Source organism: Lissotriton helveticus, chromosome 3_1, assembly GCF_964261635.1.
Source record: "Lissotriton helveticus chromosome 3_1, aLisHel1.1, whole genome shotgun sequence".
Taxonomy (NCBI): domain Eukaryota; kingdom Metazoa; phylum Chordata; class Amphibia; order Caudata; family Salamandridae; genus Lissotriton; species Lissotriton helveticus.
In genome coordinates this window covers 210,317,283-210,343,841 of record NC_136061.1, presented here as the reverse complement: position 1 = coordinate 210,343,841, position 26,559 = coordinate 210,317,283, and the positions used below count along the sequence as shown (strand labels likewise).

The window sequence follows — 26,559 nt, the reverse complement described above, 5'->3', positions numbered from 1 at the left end:
TTGTAGAAGCTCCATGAGTCGCCACTGTGCTGTTTGAAGTTGTGAGGGAATGCTGCATATGTATATGCGTTTGTATTGTCTAGGCTCAGGCCACCATCGTGCTCTAAGATAGTTTTCGTTCGTCCTTTATTTTCCTTTTCCCTGACATGTAAAGCTAAAATTTGTTCCATGTCCCCACTATTCTCAAAATGTTTGGACGCAGGTTTAACAGCTTTATTCCTTGCCAGCGATTCCTTTGCAGCAGCATTTAACAGAGATTATTTTTGATAGACTGGAGCGATTTCTAGCTCAGGCCTCTTACAGAAGAGAAGATCAGCCTGCAGGATTGTCAGGGCCATAAGTGCTTGATGCAGCTCCTCAGCTTTTTTCAGGTTGCAAGATCTTGTTGGAACGTGTAACTGACGGTAGCTCTTTGTACTACAACTTTCAAGGTACTCCATACACTGTCGGGGGAGATTGAGCCTTGATTCTTCATGAAAAGAGAATATAACACAGCTAACATCTATTGACAGTACTGCGTGTTTGATAAGAGAGGTCTATCAAATGTCCACTTACACTCACTCAAAGATTCCAATCGACCCTTTTGTGTGATTGTTATAGCCAGCGGGTTATGGTCTGGTAAAATAAGTGGAAATCACAATGGGAAGAACAGACAATACTATCACTTGTGAAAAAAGCATTACATCTTTCCAACAGTACTGTTTATGAGGGCCAGAATATAATGTAAAGGCTGTAGAGGTAGGTCTAGTATACCGTCAAGCATCAGACCATGTGTGCCTGCTGCAATTAACCTTGGGGAGCTGGGGAGAGTGACAGATGCACTGGAAGCTGCCCTGGGCTCTCCAAACCGGCCTCCAAGGGCTTTAGCCCACCGGGGAAATTCATGGTGGAATAAAAGGCTTCTTCGCCCCGGAACAGCTTCCCGGTTTTGATGCATATGTCTATAACTCTCAGCGTTAGTAGAGTCACCTCGAGGGTGAAGAGTTAGTATAAAATCTCCACAAATGATCAGTGGCTGCTCCCAGATCTAGAGCTCGCAAAGCAGCTGTTGATATATAGTCTGGTCATCCCTATTTGCCCTATTAAGTGTACATCGTGTTAATACACCACTGTTTTCATGTAGCCTGTTACCCAACGACAGCAACTGTCACATTCTAAATTTACATAGGACCATATTTTGCTACGGGTCGAGATAGGCATGCCCTCATGCGCAGACCAGTTTATAGCCAAGGGCTTGTAGCTTGTGGGACTCTGTAGTCATTAAATGTGTTTCTTGGAGGCACAGTATATCCGTTTTCATATACTGTAATTTGGTCCTAATCAATTGAAGCTTGTTAATAGTCCACATTCCATTGACAATGAGATTGTTTGTCACCACCACACACATGTAGAAATTGACAATTTGTAGTGCATTTGGGACACTTTTGCTGATTTGCAAGTTTATTTAGTGCATGATCTGTGGGGAAATATGTGCTCTATTTAAGGAGTTGAAAGGTATTCATTTACATATGGGGTTTCTGAATACTGCACTGCAGAAACGTTCTCTCTGCCTTTGTGTGCCTTCCTGTGACATACACAAGTAAATCTCCAAATTTTCTTCTAGCTTTTGAATAGTTTACTCCCTATAACACGACGTTGCTTATATATATTTATATTATTTTCACACCTTCCCCAATCATATCATTGCCTTGTTTGCTATGTGTCATGTTTGGTATGAAAATTTGTCAATGCTTTATGGATTTTAGATGCAGTTTTGTCATATGGCAGGAAGTTTGTGTTTGTGGTATATGTTGCTGCAGATCACATGCTGTGCCCTTTCCTACCATCAAGCTGTGGATTCGGATTATTACAATTTGGTTTTATACAAGATTTCAGTTTTATGTGCTACTTATGACCTGTGATCACCACCCCTCAACCCCCACAGTGCACTTAATATTTTCAAGTCTCAGCCAATGAAATACTTCATATTTTACAGTAGTTTAGAAATCTCAACTTTCTGCAGCTGAGTAGGAGTAATACTATTTGCCTTCCAACTGAGAAAGTCAATAATGGTGGGGTTGAGTGTACTTTTTATACATAGGTTTACTGGGTAATATTTTTCTATATTCATTTGTGTCCTGAAGTCTTCATTTGCTTAGTGTTAACAGATGAGCCTAATAGTTAGACATTAGTTACCAGGAACACAAAACTGTTTGGCTAAAGTCAAAATATAACAATACCTCTTAGGAGTCAGCAGCTAGATACACAATGGTGTACCACAGAAACTTAAAAGGCTGTTCTTGTGGCAAACAGCAGTTTGGGTCAAAGAGTTATTCAACTAGTTGGTCCCTACATACTTAGGGGTTCATTTTGGGATGCATCTCCAGGTTCAAGAGCCACAGGAATGTAAGGCAAACAAAAGGTTGCCCTCACAGTTCCATTGTGTCTTCTGGCAACCTCATAGCAAATGTAGAGGGCAGCATGAGTTGATCCCAGACTGCTGAGGGAGAGGCAGGGGAAGGGCATGAGGTGGAACAGAGATTCTGGGGCTTGACTTGGTGGGGATGAAATAAGTTTGCTTAGTGTACACACTGATTCACATGCCAAGTTCGCAGGGTCTCCTAATTGGGGCTGGCTCAGCTGTCCTTTTCCATCATTGAAGTTATTATGGGCTGCTGTATGTGTTCTTCTCACTCAAGAACTGTTCATAAACTTGGGAATAGAAAAGACAGGCTGTCCTGGACTTCTGATGGCTACTCAAGTTAGTGGGAACGGGGGTTCTTGCTTTACACGTGACTCTTCATTAGGCAGGCTGTCCTTTGGGTAGAGCGTCACCCAGCTAGACCCAAGCTGGGAACTGAGCAACATGCCACTGGAGTCCAGCTATCCTGGCTGAAGACGGCTGATAGCCAGAAACCGGTCCTAGGATGCTTGATTCCGGTCCAGGGAAGGCATGGCTTGGCAGTTCTGGCTGGACTGTTCCCATGAGGCACAGGGTCAAGGCTGATTTGCATATGGCCATGTCTGAACTGGGGTGGTGTGGTGAGCAACAAAACGATGGATTTAGGCCCAGATCTCTGTACTGGGGTGAATGTATGACATTGTTCTGCATTCTGTCCATCAACTGTTGTTTTTGCATTTGCCACCCCGAGTGGGACGAGTATGCTCAGACGTGAGTCCCGTGCTCTCCACGCCACTGAAGTCAAGCTATCCTGGCTGAAGACAGCTGGTAGCCAGAAACCGGTCCTAGGATGCTTGATTCCGGTCCAGGGAAGACATGGCTTGGCAGTTCGGGCTGGACTGTTCCCATGAGGCACAGGGTCAAGGCTGATTTGCATATGGCCATGTCTGAACTGGGGTGGTGTTGTGAGCAAAACACGATGGATTTAGGCCCAAATCTCTGTACTGGGGTGAATGTATGACATTGTTCTGCATTCTGTCCATCAACTGTTGTTTTTGCATTTGCCACCCCGAGTGGGACGGGTATGCTCAGACATGAGTCCCGTGCTCTCCACGCCACTGGAGTCAAGCTATCCTGGCTGAAGACAGCTGGTAGCCAGAAACCGGTCCTAGGATGCTTGATTCCGGTCCAGGGAAGACATGGCTTGGCAGTTCGGCTGGACTGTTCCCATGAGGCACAGGGTCAAGGCTGATTTGCATATGGCCATGTCTAAACTGGGGTGGTGTGGTGAGCAAAAAAACGATGGATTTAGGCCCAGATCTCTGTACTGGGGTGAATGTATGACATTGTTCTGCATTCTGTCCATCAACTGTTGTTTTTGCAACTAAGCAACAAGGGCTGTTTCATGTTCTGAGGATCAAAAGCACAGATCCCACATGCCAAGTAGAGGTTAAAAGCTTCTACAAGTATGCCCAAAGGTTCATCATATATTTAGTTTTGGTGAAAGTTGAACAGGAACCCTGTTGGAACGGAAAAATCCTCCGCATGTTAATGGGTGCGCACCCCTGCTCCAAGTGCCCAGCTGTACTGATGTCTGGATCCCTAATGTTTTTTTGTTGTCATAGGTAACAAGCATTTGCAATGCAATAGGTCTCGCATTAGGAAAGTTTGAGCTATTGGTATTGTAAATGACACATTTTTTATTTATGTGTTGGTTTTAAAAATAGCGAAATTAATAGCTTTGTCATTTACAATGCCAATAGTTTTAACTTTAGCAAATGTGACACCTATAGAATTTGTAATGCAATATGTGTTGTATTTACGTGACTTACATGTATTGATATTACAAATAACAATGGCTTTTAATTTATTTTTAATAATTAATACTTAAATAAAAGTTATTGTAATTTGTAATGGCAATAACTTAAACTTTTGTAAATAACTTTTATGTAGGTTATGTTCAGTGTATTTTATTGTGATGAAAATCCAAGAACAGAAGTGAAATATTAACATCTTTTTGTGACATTTGTAATAAAGCTTGAAACATTGAGAAAACATATTTGAACCAGTTGTTGTTGAATGGTTGCACAGATTGATGCTGTGGTGGCACTGAGTGATGTTGTGGTGGCAACGAGTGATGCTGTGCCGTTCAGTGATGCTGTGGTAGCGCATAGTGATGTTGTGGTGCCCCTGAGTGATGCTGTGGTGGTGCTGAGTGATGCTGTGGTGATGTGATAGATAGAGTTAGTGTGATAGATAGATAGAGTGAGGGCGATATATAGATAGATAGATAGATAGATAGAGGGCGATAGATGGATAGATAGATAGAGTGAGGGTGATAGATATAGTGAGGCCGCCTTGTTTTGACAATTCCTTGGGTTTACAATATTTGGCCCACCTTTTGGACATGGCATGTTCATTATGTACCAAGTGTTGCACACAGAGAATATAGTTAAACACATATATTTTACCTTTGTGAATTGGGTGCACTCTTGTATTTGTTCAATGCAGCATGTCTATCCATAAGTATAATTGAAATAATTTGAAAAGGGTCAGTACATCGACCCCTAAATGTATACATAGGTGTTTGTAAAGCAGTTTACAAGGGGAGTTCTGAGATGTGTTTTTAGATTGTTAAAATGGAGAATAGCATTCATGTGTGGCAAGACTTATTCACTGCTTAATTTGAGCTGGTGGTTGCAGGTGGGGTCTACCAACACTCCTTTTTAGGATTGGCAATTATTTTTCTTCAACAAAGTTTGATTCAGAGGTAGCGAGAGAAAAACATTAAGGGGGAAAGAGAAAACTGATTAACGCTGACAGAGGGAGAAAGCAGGGATGAAAAATAGTCTGCTAGAGAGAGATAAACTAAAGTGTAGTGGTGGATTTAAGAGGCATGAGATGGAATCAAGTAAATGCAGCATTAGTATCTAGTACGCCAACCTTTGATAGCGCCAGCCACAGAATTGTGAACAAAACTTTGGGCTACAGCACTTTTTCTTTAAAAAAATGAAGCCCTCCATATTGCGCAGATATGTGTTCTCTGAAAATGGTTTGGGCAATTCTAATGTTAACAGGGTCTTTGTTCCCGAGGATGGGACAGAGATGGATAAGGCCTGTCTTCTACTAAGTTTTTGCCCTTTTTGTTTTCAGTCTGGTGATGTCCTTGCTTCTGGCATGGCTCTATGCTCCTGAGATGGGTAGTTTCTCTACCGGATATGTTCACAGGCCCTTTCTGAGAACCTTATACATGACGGTGGTGGTCTTGGAGAGGAAAATTGCATGAAAATGCAGAATGGGGTAGTCAAAACTGCATTATTTTAGCATCTTGGAACACACCTCTTAAGCTACAAATCACAAACAAGCAACATGGGGAAGGCGTGGGGGAAGAGGAAGCCATGGATGTCATTTAGGGGTCGCAGTTGCGGCCGCTGCCTTGCTCACTGTGACCCCTGGGACAGTCTTTGAGACCCCTGGCCTCGGAGCCAAGAAGACAGGGGCTGCTTTCACCCTCGTTTTCAGCTTATTTTTTAATTGCTCTAACAGGGAATAATTGTATATTATTCACTATTACAGTAATAACAACTGGAGATAAGTAAAAAAAAAGTTTAAATATATGTCTTGCGCCTTCTTACAAATGATAGTGTGTTTATGTGAGAGAGGATGTGTTTATGTGCAAGCCTGAGTGTAGGTGAGCATATGTGTATGAGTGAAAGTGGCCGTCTGTGATAGGAGTGGCAATACATGATAAATGTAAATATTTTGCATCGGAAAGTTAACAGAATATAAATTGATTAAATGAATCGATTTGAGAAATGGTTATACATTGTATAAAATTGGAGGAAATCCATTAGTGCTTGCTTTTTTTTTTACAGAAGTAATTCAAGGACTCCTGAAATAATACGAAGACACGACATCGTACGAAATTGTATTGCAGATATAATTTCAGACGGAGGAGGGGGTGGCAGGCATAGATCAAACATGATTTGCCCTGATTGAGAAGTGTGGCTAAAGCTTGATTAGAACCAGGTTCCAAAGTCTGCAGCTTAGTCAATAAACCATGCCTCCGCCACAGTACCGAGCTTTGGTTTAGTCTCTTGCATTCTGGGAGTTGTAGTCTTCGCTCAAGCCAAATGTATTACATTACAGTACCAGAGTACACTGGTGTGTAATAGAAAAGGCCTGGACTGGAGCACTGAGGGGTGAGGGGGTAAGTGACCTGGAGTCACCCAGTAAACCTTTCCAGCACTTAATACAATAAGCACCAAATATGCGAGGGATTACAAGGAAGATCATAAAGTGTCCCATTCCATAATGAATTACGAGTGCCTCAGGTGATAAGATCCACATGAACGCTTTGGGTCCAGTGTTTTTCTCCTGCACATTTCTACTGCTGAAAGCAGGTGAGGTGTCCAGGTGACTCGCTGCGAAAAAGGGCGAAACATGCATAAATAAGTACAATTCTCAGTGTATCCTCAAAGAAGATGTAATCCGGAGTATTATTGCTAACCGGAATTAACAATGCCTGAAATATTCTTAACTCCTGGGTGGCAGAGAAAGAATAGTAGCAGGCCCTGTTCAGGCCCACTGATAATGGAACTTTTTTTTTCTTGCATTTTGTAAATTTTAGTTTTACTTTATCCTTTAGAAATTGAAGTTTAGCATAACTTTAAATCTCTGTAATATTGGCTCAGATGCTAGATAACGCATATAACACTACCGTGAACCAAGCAAATATATCTTATTACAGCTCCCCTATGTTTCCCGGATCCCATGCATGGGTGCTGCTCGTGACCAGACTTTCTTTTTCTTTGAATTTTGGGAATGTAGGAGAGGGGGCAGATGGATCAATGATCAAACACTCCCCTCACACATCTGCAGCGATCTGAAAGTTAGAGCTTGAAGCTTGGCAAGGCAAACTCCCTCTTCTGAGGTCGTGTAGACCTGGCCATCAGTTATTGAGGATACTCAATTCTAAGCCAGAAGATGAGCACAAGTTATTTTTACAAATGTGCGACCAAATCTGGTATGACTCAGAGTTGAGCATCAATTTCAGAACGTAAATATACGATTTATCATCGTGCCACTCCAGCTCTTTTATGACTCTAGTTATATCGGGCTTTACGCAACACAAGGTCCCTGTCAGTGAAATCCAGCACGCGGAGCAGAAATAACTGGGGGCAACAGTACAAATCATTCGGTTTTAATCCACACACATTAGTTCATGGCAGCGCAGAAAAGTTTGCTTTTAGTAAAGTGCGGCTGCTAAGGGCTTGCTCCTCTTCGTTCCTTTGATGAAATGATGGCTTCCCCCGTGTCCTCCCCCTACTGCTGCTCGTACTTGGAGTATATTTACCAGCAGGAGGTGGGGAAGTCCATCTCATGAGACCCACCTCCCTGTGCCTGTCCTCAACCACAGGAAAACCTCTCACATCCTTACAACTTCTCCAGCTGGAGTCCTGCAGGGTTTCTAAGGCAGGCAACATGTCGGAGAACTCTCTCTTGATGGCAGACAGGCACCCCAAAGCGGGGGACCCGGTGAGCCCCAACTGGATCACCAGCACCTCTGTGCCTTTGATGCTGCGGCAAGGCTATAATGGGTGTAAACAGAGCCTATCAAGACTGTGAGGTTTTGCATTCAGTGAAAGAGATGTGAACCAGTGGTTAGTGCATCAGCTATGGCACCCGCACTTGCGAGGTCTGCGAACTGCGTGATACTGAGCAGACTACTTTATTTTGTTGTTTCTCAGTTATCCCCGTATCTGCTAAATTGTAAATGCTTCAATGAAGGGTAACTGTGAGTACTGAGTACTGCTTTTGAAAACACTTTATTTTCCTTTGCTACGGAGGCAAATTAGCATTAATTGACATCTTCAGTTTCCAAAAATCAATCAGAAGATTAAAGGCATGCCTCACTCTTACCACGGATCATTTACTCATTCGTCTTGTAAATAGAAGAGCCGTTATTCAGAAAATGGGATATTTGGGGTTTTTACAGGGCTCTCATGTTTCCCGATTCCGTGTCCGAGTAACTCATCCAGTTCAAATTAGTTTATTCATCTGCTGGTGTTTTTAACCCTTATTAGCGTTTAAAAACCTGTGGCTGCAAGTACCAAAGCAAGGAAAACAAGTCTAAGCCTTCTGGGCTGGTGCGCAGCCTGGAATTTGACACTTAGGCAACAGGAGAGCGCGCTGACATTTTAACCCACACCCTGTAGATCATAGGTACTCACAAACTTTCTCTCGGGGGCCAAATTTACAGTTTGGTTTGTGTCCGAGGGCCTCATCGGTTGGGGGGCGGGGTCAGTGGGGGAGGGGGAGGGGCTAGAGCAACAACATAAAACTGACCATGAGGTTGATCATAGGTCCCTGCAGCGGACGCCTTCGTCCACTGAGCTGTCCCAGCATACACACATATCTCTCTTTCTCTCCCCCTCCCTCTCTCTAGCTCTCTCTCCCTCTCTCTAGCTCTCTCTCCCTCTCACCCTCCCTCTTTCCTGTCTTCCTCTTTCTCACTCTGACTGTCTCACTCCCTCTCTCTCCCTCCCTCTCCGTCTCCCTCCCTCTCACTCACTCTCGTCTCACCCCCTTTCACTCCCTTTCCCTCCCTCTCCCTCCATTTCCCTTCCTTTCCCTCCCTCTCCCTCCCTCTCACCCCCTCTCCGTCTCCCTCCCTTTCCCTCCCTCTCCGTCTCCCTCCCTTTCACTCCCTCTCCGTCTCCCTCCCTTTCCCTCCCTCTCACTCTCTCTTCGTCTCCCTCCCTTTCCCTCCCTCTACCCCCATTTCCCTCCCTTTCCCTCCCTCTCCCTCCATGTCCCTCCTCTCACTCCCCATCAGTCTCCCTCCCTTTCCCTCCATGTCATTCCCCATCAGTCTCCCTCCCTTTTCCTCCATCTCACTCCCTATCAGTCTCCCTCCCTCTCCCTCCATGTCCCTCCTCTCACTCCCCATCAGTCTCCCTCCCTTTCCCTCCATGTCATTCCCCATCAGTCTCCCTCCCTTTTCCTCCATCTCACTCCCTATCAGTCTCCCTCCCTTTCCCTCCCTCTCCCTCCCTCTCCGTCTCCCTCCCTTTCCGTCTCCCTCCCGCTCCTTCCCTTTCCCTCCCTCTCCGTCTCCCTCCCTTTCCCTCCCTATCTGTCTCCGTCTCACTCCCTCTCCCTCCCTGTCCGTCTCACTCCCTCTCCGTCTCACTCACTCCCTCTCCCTCCCTCTCACACACTCACTCCCTCTCACTCACTCGCTCACTCCCTGACTCTCACTCCCTCACTCTCACTCCCTCTCACTCATTCTCACTCGCTCACTCTCACTCCCTCTCACTCACTCTCTCTCTCTCACTCACTCACTCCCATTCACTCACTCCCACTCACTCCCACTCACTCCCACTCACTCACTCCCACTCACTCACTCCCACTCACTCACTCCCACTCACTCACTCCCACTCACTCACTCACTCCCACTCACTCACTCCCACTCACTCACTCCCACTCACTCACTCCCACTCACTCACTCCCACTCTCACTCCCTCCCTCTCACTCACTCCCTCCCTCTCACTCACTCCCTCCCTCTCACTCCCACTCACTCACTCCCTCCCACTCACTCACTCCCTCCCTCTCACTCACTCTCACTCACTCCCTCTCACTCTCACTCCCTCTCACTCTCACTCCCTCCTCTCACTCCCTCCCTCTCACTCCATCCCTCCCTCTCACTCACTCCCTCCCTCTCACTCCCACTCACTCACTCCCTCCCACTCACTCACTCACTCCCTCCCTCTCACTCTCACTCACTCCCTCCCTCTCACTCACTCCCTCTCACTCTCACTCACTCCCTCCCTCCCACTCACTCCCTCCCTCTCACTCACTCCCTCCCACTCACTCACTCCCTCCCTCCCTCTCACTCACTCTCACTCACTCCCTCTCACTCTCACTCCCTCCTCTCACTCCCTCCCTCTCACTCCATCCCTCCCTCTCACTCACTCCCTCTCACTCCATCCCTCCCTCTCACTCACTCCCTCTCACTCCATCCCTCCCTCTCACTCCCTCCCTCTCACTCCCTCCCTCTCACTCACTCCCTCTCACTCACTCCCTCTCACTCTTACTCACTCCCTCTCACTCTTACTCACTCCCTCTCCCTCACTCCCTCCCACTCACTCACTCCCTCCCACTCACTCACTCACTCACTCACTCACTCCCTCCCACTCACTCACTACCACTCATTTACTCACTCCCTCTAACTCACTCCCTCTCACTCTCACTCACTCCCTCCCTCTCTCACTCACTCCCTCCCTCTCTCACTCACTCCCTCTCACTCTCACTCACTCCCTCCCTCCCACTCACTCCATCCCTCTCACTCACTCCATCCCTCTCACCTACTCCCTCCCACTCACTCACTCACTCCCTCTCACTCTTACTCACTCCCTCTCACTCTTACTCACTCCCTTCACTCTTACTCACTCCCTCCCACTCACTCACTCACTCACTCCCTCCCACTCACGCACTCACTACCACTCATTTACTCACTCACTCCCTCTCACTCACTCCCTCCCTCTCACTCACTCCCCCCCTCTCACTCACTCACTCACTCACTCACTCTCACTCCCTCACTCACTCCCTCACTCACTCTCACTCCCTCCCTCACTCCCTCTCCCTCCCTCCCTCCCTCTCCCTCACTCACTCTCTCTCTCCCCCTCTCCCTCTCTCTCACTCACTCACTCCCTCCCTCTCACTCACTCACTTCCACTCACTCACTCCCACTCATTTACTCACTCTCTCACTCCCTCTCACTCATTCACTCCCTCCCTCTCATTCACTCCCTCTCACTCTTACTCACTCCCTCTCACTCTTACTCACTCCCTCTCACTCTTACTCACTCCCTCTCACTCTTACTCACTCCCTTCACTCTTACTCACTCCCTTCACTCTTACTCACTCCCTCTCACTCTTACTCACTCCCTCTCCCTCACTCACTCCCTCTCCCTCACTCACTCTCCCTCACTCACTCCCTCTCTCCCCCTCTCACTCACTCCCTCCTACTCATTTACTCACTCTCTCTCACTCCCTCCCTCCCTCTCACTCACTCCCTCCCTCTCAATCACTCCCTCCCTCCCTCCCTCTCACTCACTCCCTCTCACTCATTCCCTCCCTCTCACTCACTCCCTCTCCCTCACTCCCTCTCACTCCCTCACTCCCTCCCTCTCACTCCCTCTCACTCCCTCTCACTCCCTCTCACTCCCTCTCACTCCCTCCCTCTCACTCACTCACTCCCTCTCACTCACTCACTCCCTCTCACTCACTCCCTCCCTCTCACTCCCTCCCTCTCCCTCCCTCCCTCCCTCTCCCTCCCTCCCACGCACTCCCTCCCACTCACTCCCTCCCTCTCACTCCCTCCCTCTCACTCCCTCCCTCTCACTCACTCCCTCCCTCCCTCTCACTCACTCCCTCTCACTCCCTCCCTCCCACTCACTCACTCGCTCACTCCCTACCTCTCACTCCTTCCCTCCCTCCCACTCACTCACTCCCTCTCACTCACTCCCTCTCACTCCCTCTCACTCTCACTCCCTCTCACTTCCTCTCCGTCCCCCTCCCCCTCCCTTTCCCTCCCACTCCCTCTGTCACCCTCTGTCATCTTACCCTGCCTGTGTGCCAGCCGGGGCACACACACACTCACAGCCGCGCCTGAGCACTTCACAGTCATTAAAGGACCATTTGCATGTTAATGAGGCCTTTGTATTTCACCTCTTCTTAGGCCCCTGCAGCTTTACTCTTGCCATTCCTAGGATCGCCCGGCCGGCAGCCCCCACAGAGCAGCAGAGTCTCTCGCGCTGCTGCAGACACTTAAAAAAAAAAAACTCGGGAAACACAGGTATGATGTCTCGGGGGTCCGCGGGCCACCAGGGAAGGCTTGCCGGGCCGCCCATGGCCCACGGGCCGTACTATGAGTACCCCTGCTTTAGATGGTTACCTGCCTGCGGGCCTTGCTGGGGCTAGGAGAGAATGTTTCTCCCGTCAGGCTGAGTGACTGTGCGCATAGCAGGAAGAGCTCTGACGTAATGCCCTCAAATAGTGGTGATCACTACCATTAAACCAGCTGCACAACTCCCTGCCCCGATACTAACAATCCTCGGGCAGTGCTGAGACCAGCACTGCACGGGCACACACCGCAGCAGTGCACAGACAGGGGCCCACGCAACGAGCCGTACATTGCGCTGTGGTCCTTGTGCTTGATGACGGACACCCACCCCTGCACCAGTTTTGTGGAACAGAAACTCCTGGGGTGTCTGTGCCTTCGCTTGGACCGTCGCACACCTCTGACTGTGCATCACAGGAGCCGTCCCTGAACCTGTGTGGACAGGGTCGGGGGGGGGTGTATACCTATTGTGAACGCTCTGACACCTTCGGGTAAAGTCCGCGCTATATAAAAACGCATAAAATAACATAACGAGGTTATATGCTGCGTCGTGTCAGTTTTTTGTGTGTCTCTTCACGGCAGGTTCTGGAAGTTCGGGACCGTCACGTCCTGGGGCGGGACTTCCGCTTTTTGCGGGAAGCCCGGACCACGGAGAGCAGCGGTGATGCGGGGCTCCCAGGCGTGAGGGAAGCCCCGTGTGTGGAGATGCGGCGCAGAAAACAAAAGGAGTGCGGAGCCTGTAGTGCGCAGCGAGGCGACGCGACAAAAGAGCACGGTGAGTGGAGCTGGGGATATGTGTGTGTGTCTGTGTGCGTGTGAGTGTGTGCGCGTGAGCCCGTGAGTGGTGGGGGGGTACGTGCGTGGCTGTGTGTGTGCGCGTGAGCCCGTGGTGGGGGGGTGCGTGTGTGTATGCGTGTGTGTATGCGTGTGTGTAGCTGTGTGTGTGTATGTGTGTGTGTGTTTGCGCACTTCAGGGAATCTGAGGCAGGAGATGTGCACGGCGCCGGCCTGGACGTGCACGTCCACAGACACCAATCGCCGCGCGTGCCCGACCCCTGTCTCAGACTCCCAGGAGACGGGCAACATTAGTTGTCGAGCTGGAGGCAATGCTTCGCATTGCTTTCTCCAGTTCGACCTAAAAATAGATCATGCATATGTGTCATGACATAGACCTGTCTCATGGATTGTGATCTTGTTGCACAAGAAGGGGCACCCAAAGCATTGCCCTTATAGTGATGGAAGGGGACTGCTTTCACCAGGAGATAAGCCGCACAAGTGTGGTGGTGGTGGCGGCAGCCTACTGTGTAGTGATCAGTAGGAGTGAACAGGTCCATGTCACTGGAGGTAGGCCTGCAGGCTCACTCATTTTTAGGTCTCGCACTGCGAACCGGATCGCGAAAGCGATCCGTCGCTGCGAGACTTATTGTGATCATTTCATCTTTCAAGGGCTCAAGGGGAACAGACAGCGGACAAGCAATGTGAACGCGCAGCTCCTTGACTGGGATTAGGTCGCGCGCGTCAACTAAACAGCATGTCAGTTTCAGTTTTTACACGCGACCCGTCAAGTTACGGCTGTGTTCTAGAGGTAAAAACCTTAAACTACAAACATAGGAGTTACTTATTCTCACGAGACCGTTGCCTGAATGTCTCTTAAAGTGTTGTATCTAACGGAACAAAACGTGACAGTTTTCGCTTCACTTTTCCATTTTCCAACTCTGTCAGATTCACTCGGCACTCAAACACTCTGACACACAGTCACTCCGGGGGTCCAACTCTGCTACTGCCCGCACTTACCTGCCCGTCGGAGGTACCGGCACGGTGGTAATACCAGCATTTTAAGCTCTTTCTCCGACCTAGGCGCCAAGTTCCGGTCGCGTGTGATGCGACACTAGCCTGCGCCATTGCGGGGCTTGTGGGTAATGTAGTTCTCTCACTTTTCGACCCCTAAATCTCCCTAATATGTGTGATATTGTATGTAACATGTTGGCTTAGTACTCGATGAGACACTACTTTCTCTTCTGTGTTGCCTCCTGCCACAGGAGTGAGCTAAAATAGACGACGAGTATTAATTCTGATACACTGTGTGTTTTTTTTACACGGACTGTGACGTGTACCCACTATTTTGCTTCAAAAAAACTTTATTGAATTGCACACTCTATTCCGAGCTCGTGTTAGTCGAGCGTTATGACGATTTACAACGCAAGACGTACAATACCGTGATATTTAAAAAGAGTAAAATCCGCATATTCTTACATTGATTAATTCTCGAATATTACAACAAACATGACTGTGTTCGTGAAAAAAGGTGTTTTTCAGGTGTACTTTAGATTTTCTTAACCCTTCTTATTATCATCCACTCCTAGTGCATTTAGTATATACAGAAGGACGATCATGTACCTCACTGCACTACGCAGCTACTTGTTACGTGAGGGTGGCAGATAAACAAGGAACATTCATGTACACTGGGGCGGATGAACACCAACCATTACAGTATCGTAGAGTGATAAAGGGCTACGGGCAAAAAGGGGCCGTAGAGATATACCCATGGACGTCGAGTTAGCAATCATTCTCCCTTTCAAGGACTGAAAGGGAGAGGACAAGAGACTGGCACGCGCAGGCAGCAGCAGCCTGCCGGGATCAGGTCGCGCGCGCTCAGATTCCGGCAGGCTGTGCACAACACGTGCAAACACACATACCGCCCCCCCTGCCCCCCCCAGCATACACACACGCACGCACACACACACACACAGAGAACCCCCCCCCTACACACACATCCCCTACCTTGTCTCGGCGTCTTCCAGCTCCCTTACCCCCGCTCCTCTGGTGCGCGCGCACCACTGGTTTCGATTCCCGCGTCGGCTCCTCTGTGGTGCGCACCACAGATTTCTATTTAGTGTTTATTTCAACAGCCAATCAGGAGGCAGAACTCCTTGAAGAGATGCTCCCTCTCTGGTCCGCCATCATTTTAACTGCACAGTGCGTCGTGCACCCCAGCAAAAACGGCAGCATGGGCCAATCACCTTTGTTGCTTTGCTTATTATTTCCGTAGGCAGCGTCACGTACAGAGACACCCGTGCGAGTACTTTAAACGTGACTTGTGTTTCAGGTACATGTATTTATTTCTTATGGATTCACAGTTTGTTTAATTTCATTATTGAGATTGCATTGGGGATGTGTTGTCCAGTAGCTCAAATTTTTACTCTCTGAAATAGAGACCTGAGTTCAAAATCCGGATTCTCCCCTTGACCAACTAGTGTGTGATCATGGTCAATCGTTGATACTTTAGTGCCTCCGTTATAATATTAGCTCAATTCGGAAGCCTTTAATAACTCGTCGATTCGTTGTAGTTAAAACGCTTTTAATAAACATAAATGAATTCTTCGCCACACAGATAATTTTTTGCTAACGCGGATCCGATGTCAAGTGTTCTGGGGCATTTATTTAATCAGCGCTGAATCCTCGAAGGCACGCTCCGCCGTTCAGAAAGGAGTGGTCTGCCTGCTCCTTGACAATGGTTCTGCCATTCCTGCGTGCGCGCTCACCGCGGCTCCCCGGCGAGGGGCTCTGGGGCAGCAGACGAGCAAGCCGGGCTCGCCGGGGGGAGGGCGGCCTGTCTTCCTCCACGAGCGGGAGTGGGCAAACGCTGCTCTCCTTGCCGGCCTGGCTTCACCTCCTTTGGAATGATTTTATCTCACGAGCGGTAAGGGCAGATTTGGTCTGCCATGTTTATTTACAAAGGGGGATTCTTTGGCGAGGTCACGGGGCTGGTTTTTCTTCCGTGGATATGCGAAAAACTGGTGACTTTCTTTTGTGCCATAAATAGCCAAAGACCCGGTTGACTAAAGTGTGCTTTTTATTTCCCCCCAGTAAAGTATAATCGCCTTAAACGAGTAGTATCTAATTTATGCAGCGCAGTTGTATCAGCTGGATCCTGTAAATTTAATCTATGGAAGGAACATATTTCATGATATAGATTTGATAGACGCAGGCCTCCTCGCCATAGTGGAGAGTAGTCCGGTTGCTGCACTCACACCACTTGAACCATCGATTTTCTCTTTGCTACTTTTGAACTTATCTAAGATTTTTGAATAGCTGGCGTTCTGTAGTCTCACAGACTGTCTTCTCGTTTATATACTGGATTCTCATCTTGGAAAATCTTTGGGTTCTCAGCGCAACAGACACCTAAGTGTTGTGTGCCAGTATTGTCGTCACTTCATCATTTCACTACTCTTTGATGCTATATATATTTCAGTGCTGTTCAACTCTCCTGCCACAATCTATATTACATGCACCACTCTTAAACGGCACTCCTTAGATTTATCGCACTGCTACTTCACTGTATCAGTGCTCATTTGTGTTCTCCTCGATAGACTTTATTGTGTCCCCAAGGAGACTTTTCTAAGGAAACTCCTATACATCCTACAGTTACTCTTGCCATCTTGACACTGGCAATATAGTATTTCTCTATTATCTATGCTCGTAAGGCCATGTAATCAACACATAATTAGCCTCTTATCTTTAACTTGCCAAACACAAACGCAACCTGACTAAATGCCATCTTTACACCTAAAAATATCAGAAAGTTTTCCTATTCCTAGCCGACTAGAATAACGTTAGATAGGATTCTTAGTATTTGCCTCGACCAGTGTAAACACTCTCTCGCACACGTGATTGGCAGTGACAAAGGACAGCTGGAAATGCTAATATAAATTTGAAAATGCAAATTGTAGTCCATCCGATTCTGTGGAAGCCTGAGTGTCCCTCAGTCAACATCTGTCTTCTGTGGAAGCATCTTTCAAGTGCATTGCACTGCTTCATTAATCACAATAGAAGATAAGCATTGGCAATGCAATAGGTCTCGCATTTACGCGAGTTTAAGCTATTGGCATTGTAAATGACAATGCCTTTTATTTATGTTTTAAAACAAAAATAAAAGGCATTGTCATTTGCAATGTCAATAGCTCAAACTCACTTAAATGCGAGACCTATTGCATTGCAAATGCTTGTTTTAAATCTGCTGCTGGTTTTGCGTTTAACTCACCCTAGGCCTACATCGGTTTGTTGTGAAGAGCTGCGCAATACAGAGGCCTGCATGGAGAAACATGGAGAGGAGGTGGTGAAACCGCCTCCACCCCGACAGATTTGTGTATTTCTGAATTCCTGTACGCTGGAGAGGAAAGAGCCAAGCTTCCCCTATAAGCTTCAATGGGTGCTCTTTGATTATGCCAGAGATAGGGTCTAGGTGCATCTGACGGAGGATTTGGGGCTGATAACAGAATCATAAAGAGTAGGGCTGGGGGCCTTGGACTAACCATTGGTTGCACTGTGGCTGACATCCAGGTGTGAACTCTAGTCACTCCTGTGGCCTGTGTTGTGGGACTATCAGCTTTGGTTTTGGTATTGCTCCTGCTGTGACAGAGAGAGCAGAGGAGTGGATTCTTCAAAAAAGGCAGACCCCCAACATAAAATTACAATGACTCTGACCCTAAATCACATACGGGCCTGGATATGGACTATAAGAAGGGGCGTTTGGGACCCAAAAAGTGTCATCTGCCAAGCAGCCATATGGGCTGCATGGGGATGGGAAGCTCTGCAAGACTTCGGCCTGTGACCAGAACTGTGGGGGCCAAGGCATGCTAGGGTGAGTGTACATCACCCAGGAAATCCAAGATCACCTGCCCTGAGCCTGGAGCACCAGCGCCTGCTTGCCAAGACCAGGATGCCCTATGAGGAAGAGGATAGTGTTGGAGGGAGCGAGGTCCAGGGAGAAGCCCTGTGGTGTGAATATCCTCTGTGAGATATGAGGAAATGGCTGTTGCACTGATCGGGACGTTTCCTCTGTGCAGGACAGTGTCTGCAACCCTGTATGACAGCGGAGAACCTTCATGAAGTGAACTGTGTGCCACTCTGTGCCAGTCGGGCCCCTTGCATAGTGCTGACTCGGAGACCCTGTATGCTTTGAGAGGCTGCTGGAAAAAAATGGCTGTGGGATAACGGCCGTTGCCTTGTATGGTAGTGGGCAGCGACCCCATATGTGAGTGTGGGCTGAGGATTTCACTGTGATGATCGTATGGGACCCTGTATACTGTTTGGTATGGTGACACTGCATGCTAGAGGGGTCTCACAGGTATCATCATCGGCATAACCTGCCATTCCCCTGCGGGGAAACTGAGCACGTCATGGGAGCACCTGTTCACCTTCACCTAGGCGTCAAACCCACAATAGGATAATCGCACCCGTGCCCCACCAGAAGGCAAACTGTACACTTAACCTGCAGGAGGAGCCACAGAGAACCTCTGGTCGCTTCTGGAGCACCACCGCGAGGGACGGTCTCCGCACCTGCTGAGTGCAGTCATCTGGGCTGCGCAGGGCAGACTCACCTGAACTCTGCTATAGCCGCTTTGAGCGCCCACAGATGGGGCAGGCTCAGGACTGTCAAACTTTGCATGTTTGCTGGCGCGGGTAAGACTGAATTCGGACCTGAGGGAACTTGCTGCTAGTGGCACTAGAACACTGTTTACTTTAACTTAGATTTAAAATGGACTCTTGAGATTCAGACTGTTAGTGGGACATGTCCTGGATGGTGCCAGTAGTGAATGGGGAATAATCACTACAGCTCACTCGAGGAGAGAGTCAGACAGGGAATCACCAGAGAAACACTAGAGCCCCGACCTCAGGGGCAGGTGTGTGATTGTTTGTAATGTAGTATTTTTCCTTTCTGTTGGTAGCAGTAGAAAAAAAAAGTCATAAAAGTATTTGGTTGGACAGTGATTTATTGCTGTAGCTGCAATCATTTTCAGTTGTAAGCCTGTGTTCACTATCCTGTATCCACACCTCCTCCCCGAGGGAGCCTTGGTCTGCTCGAACCACAGAACCCTGGGTGTGAAGTGGAGAATGGGTACTTGGCCCACTTACTCAGAATCCATAGTAAGTCGGGCCCTGGGACATCTGGAGTAAAAGGCCTCAACCCCCACGCTTGTGCCCAGTAACCCCTTCTTGCCCCAAGGCCCTCTGGAAGGGGTTCTGACAAACCCAAATTCAATAAGCAGTGATTTTTTTTTTTTTTTTTTTTTTTACATTCTAGTAAAGGACACAGATGAGTTCATATAACTTTCCTTGAGTTTTGAGCTGGCACTCTGGAAAGCTAGTTTCTGCTTGAGGAGGCTGGGCTGAGGGAATGATGCGGATTCATCCTTGAAAGCCATACCATTGCACAAAAACTAGTGCTGGAAACAAAAAGTTGGGCATGGTCGTGAGGAACCTAGGCAACTTGAGTCACAGCACAGGCACACATAGGTGAGGGTTGGCCCTGTAGAAGTGCATAACACGATTTCTCATGCATACATATCAGGAATCAGAATCCTAGAATATAGAAAATGCATTTTGTATCTGCATTTGGTTTCTGCCAAACTGCAGTGTCTGCAGTTGATTTTTTCAGGTGGAAGTTAGAGGGAGGGGAGAGCGGTGGTTGATCTTACCCTTAGGTGGACTTGAAAATCAGGTGTACCCCCAAATTCTGCCAGCTGGCACTGGTATCAACCAGTGGTCACTATTATTTACTAGTGAGTTATGATAGTTACCCTTAGGGCTAAAGAAAGGAGGAGCATTTTTAGTGCTTCCCAGCCAGAAGCCATATAACTCAGCCTGTTAGCACCTTTAATTGCCATCGTAATGCTCTGGGGCTAGAAATTTCCCGGTGACAAATCTAACAAGCCAGCAACACTAATGTCCAAAGGCAAAAAATATCACTAAGGTACAGCAGTGATCGATAACAAACGTTATCCTCATATGGTGCAAATAGCTACTACTAGAATAGTTGAGTGTACATGCTATGCTCTCTTTATTGTCCTCATAATGTAATACACCTAGGTAAAGTTGTGCCAAGGGCTACCTCAGTAGCCCATGTCATAATAACACTAAAATGATTTATTTATTTAGCCACTGTTCTTACTTAGGCCTTGCACTTATATCGATAGAAGAATGTTTAATTGATCCATGTTCGTAAAGCCATGCACTGTAATTATTGATAGTAAATTAAAAACATTCTCAAAAACCCAAATCAGCTGTTTCTGTCTTAATTGGTAAATGAGTAGAAATGATAGTGGTCATACGAACTCGTGACCATTTGGTATTGTCCACTGGAACACTGTTTCTCACCTAATATAGATTGTTTATACTTTTTTCCATGGCTGTTCGAAATTGTAAGTCTAGTTGTTCCGGCCCAGATTTTAAAAAGTGATGTTTCGACTGATCAGACAACCTAGGTGCTGAACTCCATCGGTAATTAATTAATATTAGGATATTTTAATCACATCCCTTTCTTTTTTTTAGCTGTTCTGGTACCAATTTGAGTCTTTTAAAACTGTTTTTTGTACACATGACCTGTACGTATTTTTCCTTAAACAAAAATTGTAATGGTTTTCAGTAATCGCACAATAAAGTATTTGAATTGGAATTAGTGGTCTGTATTTTCTCATATCATAACCTTCCTAGACGTCGCCACATTGCTTTCGCGCTTATTGGCTCATTCACCAAGGTCCACAGTAGCCACGGTTTTTAATTGGAGAAATCTACACAGGCTGAAAAGCTTGTTCTGTTACACTAGCAGCAGGGCTGGTGAAAAGTTTATGGGGCAGTTGTTTAGCATGTCTTTGCTTGACTATAAGATACTTCAGTCCCGCTTTCGGAAATGAAAGTGACCGTTAAATATCTCCTATGTGGTGGTGATAAATTAATTCTCTTTACCTTCTTCCTCTATTTGAACTTGGTGTTGCAACTGATTTGCACCATTCCCTTGTTACAATACCCCAGCTTCAATCTATGGAGATGGTGGTGTCTTGGGTGAGATATTTTGGATGTAAGTAGTTAGCCTGGATCAATAAAATAAATATACATTTTGAAGAGATTAAATGTAAACGTTGTCCTCGTTCATAATTCCACTTCTACCCAGATCGATCAGTGTGTTAAATTAATAGGAAACAGGCAAATTATCCACACCTCTCTTCCACAGGCCTTTGAACAAATTGTGTTTCTTCCAAATGTAACACAAAATATTAAAAAGCTGCTACATGTTCTTTTGAACACTGGGATGTTGCCGCATTTTCACCCACCGCCCAGTACACCCATTTCTGTTGAAATTTCGGAACATTGTAGCTGTATTATTACAAACATTAATTGAAGGCAACTATCTACTACGCTTCCTCCAGCCATGCTTTTGACTCGCCACTGGAACTGATGCGTTTTGCAGCTTTAACAGAAAATTCAGCGCAGTTGTATATATATATACCCTAAACCCCTCTGGCAGAAGTTCATGCTTAGCCAGTCTAGTAATGGCTACAGGTGCTGGCCTCTTACGATGTGGCTGGTGGGAGTATTAATGTTGGCTTCGGATCGGTGAATCGAGTAAACTAGTTTAATTTTTCACAGGTTGTTCAACCTATTTTTCAGCCTTACTGTGAGAAGAATGGTGGCGCTTAAAAGAGGTTGTTCTTTAATGTAGGGATATTGTTCTTGCTGGGTTTTGCCTTTAAAGAGGAATAGTATATCATACATGCCAATAGACCCGATTCAGGCAAGAGACTGCCGATTTTTCAAGCCAAGAATGGCTTTACTTCAGTTGTCTCCCACCTGAAATTGCATTTTCTACAATAGAAGTCAATGGAGAATTTTCATTCTCCCGATGGTTTACTTTAAATCTCCCACGACCCTGTCCTAACATGTTGGCATGTATGGTATATTATTTTAAGTAAGTGGGCGTTTTTTTCATTCTAACTCACGTTTCACTGGTTTTGGCAAGACTGCTACGGATTTTGGCGTAAATTTGCTATGTTTCCAATTGCTTATAAGTTTGCCGCTTGGCTGGAAGCCCTTTGTGACCCCACCCCTCCCCCGCTCGCCACCTGGCTCCTCATATGAAACCATTCTCACTAAGGTGACCTGGATTCCATCGCTGCAGCCCTTCGATTGAATTACTTCTCGCGTGACTGCCGGCTCTTTGCGGAAAGTTTCCTCTATTCTCTTAGCGAGACAGGTGGTTTCTATGCCGGAGCGAACTCTCGGGTTACATTTCCCTCCCGCCACTATCGCCTGACGTTAATACTCGAAGCTTCGCTCATGCGTATCCATCGCGGAATATAAAGCGCTTCCATAGCTTAATAAACACAAATTTGAATACGTAATACAGCTGTTGGGGTTATTTTTCCACATTTATTTTTCATGACGTTTTGTTGCCGCCACTATTCCTCGGGCTCCTCAGTCTGTGCTGAGGGAGAGGGAGAGGGAAGGGGTGTACCTCCAGGCCCCACCCCTTCCCTCTCCCTCAGCACACACAAGTTACAAGTAGTGGGGTGATTTGCATATTGGGCCTTGACTGAAGAGCAGCCCTCCGCGCGGTGTGACGCACGTCAGCAGACTCAGTCTTGGGTGGATGCCTCATCTCACTGGGTTACCAGAGGGCCTTTTTTTGCGCCATCTAGTCCTGTATTTCCTTCTGATGAGCTGGTTCCTTTTAGTGAGCCGTTTCTCTCTTCTAGTCCTAACTGGCTCGGCGATTCTTCAGACCCTCCGATCCCCTTTGTTTGGTTTAGACTAGGGACCCTGGACAGTTAAAAAAAAAAAATGCAGGAACTAAAGGTGATCAAGTTTTACCGCCTTAGGACCGTTGATAGCGTACCATATGTTTTTGAAGCATGCACAGAAAACAATGAAGGCCCGGGCCTGTTTCTCCCTCACAATGTCGCTCCTCGTTTTCGTATAAAGCATACATGCCAACATTTCAGAAGAGCAAAGTGGGAGATTTGAAAAAAAATCCAAAAAAAATCGGGAGAATGGGGCCTTTAATCGGGTTACCGTCATGTATAGGCTTTGGAAGTGTGCTGCTGATTAGAAGCATGGAGCGCAATGACAGGCAGATAGAGGGTGGGTGCAAGTGTTGAACACTGGCCTGGCAGGTTACTGGCAGTGTATACCCCCGCCCCCCCTCCCTCTCCCCAACCCCCGTCCTAACAGCTTCCCGGGCACACACACAGCCGTCCCCGAGTACTTCATAGGTCTTTAAAAGCCCATTCGCTTGTTAATGAGGCATTGTTGGTTTTTCAGTCCTTCTAGAGCCCCTGTCTGCTACTATTGACTATTGCTGGATGTTACACAATACCTACCAAGCCCTGTCAGCTGAAACCCCTGAGGAATCGGGTTTTTGCTTTCAGGAATCGGGAGGCGGGAGACTAGCCTTCAAATCGGTAGTCTCACGCCTGAATCGGGAGGGTTGGCATGTCTGTATAAAGTACTGCACTTATTTCCCATCGCATACTGCAGTTTCTGTAATATTTTTTTGTCCTAAGTTTTTCGCCTCCAGCATTTTTAAGTACGGGTGACCATTTCTTATTCAATTAGTCATTTCCTGTATTGAACTCTGTTAGATGAAAGTTCGAGTCGATCCTTGCGATAGTGGAACCGTTGCTCTGTGAGTAACAAAAGAGATCTCTGCACTCGTCGCTCTAGCAGTGACACAATGAGCTAAAAAAGGAATGAGACAAAGCAATGATCACGCGGGAAATCCCAATCGTGCATACTGAAAGGGTAGTCGCTAGGAAACCAGCCCTAATAATGAAACAAAAACACATTGCATTATACTGCCTCGTGAGAATGGCTTTGAGGTCGGCTCGTTTCTTCACATAGGTGGGATGGGTATGCCCAGACGTGGGTTCCTTGCTCGCTTTGCCACTGGTTTCAAGTTAGCCTGGCTGATGAGGGGTGATACTCTTTAACCAGTCCCAGGAAGCTTGTTTCAGGCCCAGGGAGGACCTGGCTTGGCAGTTGGGGCTGGACTGTTCCCATGAGTAGCCGGGTCAAGACTGATTAGCATATGGCTGGGTCCAAACTGGGGTGGCATGGTGAGCAAAAGAACTGTGGATTTAACCCGGATCTCATAACTGGCAGTTAATGTTTGATTTGTTCACCATTCCGTCCATCATTTGCTTGCATAGCATTTTTCGTCCTAAGTGGGATGGGTATGCCCAGAAGTGGGTCCCGTGCTCACTGTGCCATTGAATTCAAGCTAGCCTGGCTGATGATGGGTGATACGTCAAACCTACTCCCAGGATGCTTGTTTCTGGTCCAAAGAGGACCTAGCTTGGCAGTTCGGGCTGCACTGTTTCCATAAGGAGCACGGCGCAGACTAAATTGCATATAGTTGGGTCCAAACTGGGGTGGCATGGTGAGGAGAAAAACAATGGATTTAAGCCACATCTCTTGACTGGAGGTGCATGTTTGATTTGTTCAGCATTCCGTCCATCATTTGCTTTTCCAGCATTTTTGAAATTGACAACACTATCTGATAGAGACATCTAGCCGCAGATTCCTTACCTTTGATCCAGGCTAGATCCGGAAGAGGGAGCGGTCCCTAAAGCTGCCCGCCGTCTGGCATCGCAGAGGTCCCCTCGTTGGTCTCGATTCTGGTCCAGGTCTTGGTCGAGAGGAAGGTCCGATCACTGTTCTGGCGAATCGAAGTCCTCTTCATCAAAATCTTCAAAGTCAGGTAAGAGGTTCGACAAAAAGCAATCAATCCATCATAGCATTTGTAAAGCGCACTACATACCTGTGAGGGTCTCAAGGCGCTGAGGGGGGAAGGGGGGTGCTGCTACTGTTCGAAGAGCCAGGTCTTGAGGAGTCTCCTGAAGGTTAGAAGGTCTTCGGACTGCCGTAGGCAGATAGGGAGGGTGTTCCACGTCTTAGTGGCGAGGTGGGAGAATGATCTGCCGCTGGCAGTCACTCTTCGGATGCAGGGGACGGTGGCGATGGCGTGGTCTGCAGAGCGGAGCAGGCATGCGGGGGTGTAGAGGCAGCGTCGTCTGTTGAGGTACGCTGGTCCGGTGTCGTGGAGTGCCTTGTGTGCGTGGGTGAGGTGCTTGAAGGTTATCCTCTTGTTGATGGGAAGCCAGTGCAGGTCTTTCAGGTGGGGTGTGATGTGGCTGCTGTGGGGGATGTCGAGGATCAGGCATGCGGAGGTGTTCTGGATGCGTTGGAGTCGTTTCAGGAGTTTGGCCGGGGCTCCTGCGTAGAGTGCGTTGCCGTAGTCCAGTCTGTTGCTGACAAGGGCCTGGGTGACCGTCTTTCTAGTTTCGGTGGGGGTCCACTTGAAGATCCTGCAAAGCATGTGGAGGGTGTTGAAGCAGGAGGAGGAGACGCCGTTGAGCTGCTTTGTCATGGAGAGTGTGGAGTCGAGGATGAACCCTAGGTTTCGTGTGTGATTGGTGGGTGTAGGGGGTGCTCTTAGTGCCGTGGGCCACCAGGAGTCGTCCCAGGCCGAGGGGGTGGAGCCGAGGATGAGGACCTCCGTCTTGTCCGAGTTCAGCTTCAGTCGGCTGTTCCTCATCTAGTGGGCGATGGCCTTCATTCCTTCGTGGAGGTTGGTTTTGGTGGTGTGAGGGGCCTTGGTGAACGAGAGGATCAGCTGGGTTTTATCAGTGTAGGAGATGATGTTTACGTCGTGCTGTCGGGCGACGTGGGTGAGTGGTGCCCTGTAGATGTTGAACAACATTGGGCTGAGAGATGAGCCTTGGGGTACGCCGCAGATGATCTCGGTGGCTTCGGAGCAGAAGGGGGGGAGGTGGCGCTCTGGGTTCTCCCGGAGATGAAGGAGGTGGTCCAGTCCATTGCCTTCTCTTGGATTCCGGCGTCGTGGAGGCATACTCTTAGTGTGCGGTGGCAGAAAGTGGCTGACAGGTCCAGGAGAATGAGGGCCGCAGTTTCTCCGTTGTCGAGCATGTTCATTACGTGGTCGGTGGCGGCGATGAGGGCCGTTTCGGTGCTATGGTTGCTGCGGAACCCTGACTGGGATAGGTCCAGAATGTTGTTCTCTTCGAGGAAGCTGGTCAGTTGTTTGTTGACGGCCTTTTCGATGACCTTTGCCGGGAACGGGAGCAGGGAGATGGGTCGGAAGTTCTTGAGGTCCTTGGGTTTCTTTAGTAAGACGTTGATCTCTGCGTGCTTCCAGCTCTCCGGGAAGGTCGCTGTCTCGAAGGAGATGTTGATGGTGTTCCGGAGGTGGGGTGCGATGGTGCTGCTGGCTTTGTTGTAGATGTAGTGTGGGCAGGGGTCTTCCGGGGAACCGGAGTGGACGGTGTTCATGATCTTGATGGTGTTGTTGTCGTTGGTCCAGGAGCGCAGACGGCTGGTGCGGGTGGTGGTCGTGGGAGCGGGGGTGTGGGCTGTTGCCGGGGTGGTGAAGGTGTTATGGATGTCTGTGATCTTGCGATGGAAGAAGGTGGCCAGCG

General features: G+C 47.9%; 1 protein-coding gene across 7 annotated transcripts in view; it reads left to right on the top strand.

The window, feature by feature from the left end:
• Positions 1 to 26,559, top strand: part of RFFL (ring finger and FYVE like domain containing E3 ubiquitin protein ligase) — a 286,407-nt gene that overhangs the window by 100,322 nt on the left and 159,526 nt on the right. The window contains exon 2 of one of the 7 annotated variants that reach the window (XM_078679603.1): positions 12,869 to 13,061. The exons of the other annotated variants lie outside the window; for them this stretch is intronic. The gene's annotated coding sequence lies outside the window, so the exon portion shown is untranslated. The remainder of the gene's footprint in view (positions 1 to 12,868; positions 13,062 to 26,559) is intronic. 7 annotated transcript variants of the gene reach the window in all.